This window comes from Sorex fumeus, unplaced genomic scaffold (assembly GCF_029834395.1).
Source record: "Sorex fumeus unplaced genomic scaffold, SorFum_2.1 ptg000013l, whole genome shotgun sequence".
In the NCBI taxonomy this organism is placed as follows: domain Eukaryota; kingdom Metazoa; phylum Chordata; class Mammalia; order Eulipotyphla; family Soricidae; genus Sorex; species Sorex fumeus.
The window spans coordinates 26,764,085-26,767,044 of record NW_026606070.1 but is presented as its reverse complement, the minus strand read 5'-3'; positions in this window follow the sequence as shown (position 1 = coordinate 26,767,044).

The following is a 2,960-nucleotide window of genomic DNA, read 5'->3' as shown; positions in this document are numbered from 1 at the left end:
ATCTTGGGAGAAAAGATCTCAGGGATAAGGTTGCAGTCTTCACTGAAAGAAGAACAATCCTTGAGACAAGACTTGTCTACCAGGGCCATAAAGACAGTACAGGGGGTAAACTGCCGTCCTTAGGCAGTGAATTTGAATCTGCTTCAATCCCAGGCACCACCAGAATTGATCCTTGAGCACAATGAAGAATTCGACAAGAGCATAGCTAAGTATTTCCCAAAAACAAGCAAAAGGAAAAGGAAAAAGAAATAAAAAGGACATCTGTGCCCCTTGTCTCATTTTTCCTCCCTTCAAGACACTAGATTTTATTTTTCTCTACTTGAGGACAGGAAGCAGGAAATAGGGTTATTGGTGGCTGTATGTTTTTTATTTCCTTAGCACCAGTATCAATATAATCCTCAAGTGGGCTCAATGCTTTTTTAGAGGCTGGTATATTTTCCAAGTTATCCATGATTTGCTAAGTAAGGGTAACACTTGTTTAAGGCATATTTCTTAAGTACCCTGCACCAGGCAATGCTCTGGATCAGGGCCAAATATGATCTGTCAAGGGCTTATGTAAATAAAGGTTTTTGGGGGTGAGGATTTGTGCCACACCCAGCAATGCTCAGAGTATACTCTCCACCCCCCCGCCCCCCCCCCCCCCCACACACACACCTGATTTCTTTCCTTCTTTATCCTTCTCCTCTCTAAACACTGGGGTCAAGAATGGTCTAGGACCTCACCCTTTATTTTTTTTTTTTTTTTTTTTTTTTGATCTTTTATTTTCTTATTTATTTCACTTAGCACAATCATTTTAAGATCCATTTGTTTTGTCCCCAAAGATGTAATTTCATCTTTTTTTTTTTTTTTTTATTAGTGAAAAACCATGAGGTACAGTTATAGGCTTACAAATTTTGTGCTTGGGTTTCAGTTATACAATGATCAAGTCCCCATACCTCCACCAGTGCCCGTCATCCATCCCCATGGGTCCCAGCATCCCCCCCCCCTCATCCCCCCCCCCCCCCCCCGTCCCATCCTGCCTCTGTGGCAGGGTATTCCCCCTTGTTCTCTCTCTCTTCTTTTGGGTACTGTGTTTTGCAAGAGAGGCTTTGAGTGGCAATCATGTTTGGTCTATCGACTACTTTTAGCATGCTTCTCCCACCCTGGGAGGGCCCTCACAACACCCTTCATTTGGTAATCTCTTCTCTATCTGAGCTTCCTTTTCACCTAGAGCCTGTGGCTGGCCTTCCATTCATGGGGCAAAATTCCTGGTACTAATCTCAGCCATTCCTGTGTGTCACTCTCACTTTTTGTTGCTTTATGTTCCCCAGATGAATGCAATCTTTCTGTGTCTATCCCGCTCTTTCTGACTCATTTCGCTTAACATGATACTTTCCATGTAGTACCACTTGTATGTAAATTTCATAACTTCATCTTTTCTAACAGCTACATAGTACTCCATTGTGTAAATGTACCTCACCCTTTAATTACATTAATTTCCTCATTCAGTATTCTATATACCACAGATAAGCGTCATCATCTTGTGTTTGTCTTCTTCTGACTTACTTCACTCAACATGATTATCTTCACATCACATTGTTATTTATTGCTTTTGATATTTTCATGTAAGGCTTGTACCATTTTTTTGTTTTTTTATAACATTTAAGTTATTCTGAAAATGGGTGTACTATCTGAGACAACTATATCCTTTTTTCCCCACAAAATATAAACATTCTCGTTATTTGGTTTTTCATCTTTTTTTAAAAACTTCCATAGATGTGAATTATGAATGAATAAATTCTTTCAGTTAGATTGGGGTTACTCATTATAAATATTAATGTACAAAGTAATGCTTTATATTAATTCAGTGTGCAGGACCAGAGAGATAAGACAGAGGTTAAGGTGCATGCCTGGTATTATATCTATTCTAGTTCAATGTCTGGCACAACATAGTCTCTGAGCTTTCCTGAGTGCAGCCTGGAGGCTCTTGAAAACTCCTGGCAATAATCCTGATGGTTCCTAAGCCCTGCCAAGGTGACCCAGAAAATCCCCAGCATCACAGAGCCCAAGTCGCATGGCATTGTTGGTTCCTCATATTGAATGTTGTCCCAGATGGCGGAGAATTGCTTAAGTGTTGTGCAGAAGATTCCTCTCATCTTCAAATAATCTCTTTGCTTTCAGAATATTCCTCATAAATGCTGATTGTAATATCAATATTAGAGTCTTCCTGTACCACAATCACTGGGAGTTTAGAACATGTCTGCCTGGTAATATGATGCCATCTGTGTAAACTCACACAAAAGGGGGCACGGCACACAGCGGCGGTGTCTCTATCTCTCCCGCCGCCCGCGTTCGGTAGTCTCACCCTTCTTCCCCACCCCGGGGAGGTCGATGGTGATGGTCAGGCGGAGGAAGGAAACGAGGGCCAGGCTGGTTGGTATTAGTCACAGTTTATTCCGATCCTCTCTCCATCTACACCAGTCTCCCTTCTCTGCCTCAGCTCCGTGCTTCTTCCTCCTTCATGCTTCTTCATTCTCCTTCTCCATTCCCCTTCATCCTCCTTCTCTTCCTTCTGATCCTCTGCTCCTTTCTTCTGACCTCTCGCTTCTTCCTTCTCAACCCCCAGCCCACTCCTACAGTCTAGTTAAATCCCAAAGCATGAGGGGTTGGGGTAACAATTACACATAGGTGCAGTCACAATCAATAGGGGTAGAACTCTTAGCCTCAGGGAAAGATGCTCCTAGGACAGATCCTTTCTCAGCAGGAGGATCCACCCTAGAGCGGAATCCCAAGGGTGTGTCTCTCCTCTCCTTGTCCGACAAGCGTATAAGCATATGTAATATAAATCATTTTGTATGGATACAGTAAGAAATATCTTAAACTTATAGAATTGCTCTCCTAGGGCCATCTCGATCTCAGACTACAGTGCTCAGGCCAGATAGTCTTTCCCACCCCTAGCAGGTCCTAGACTAGTCGTTACC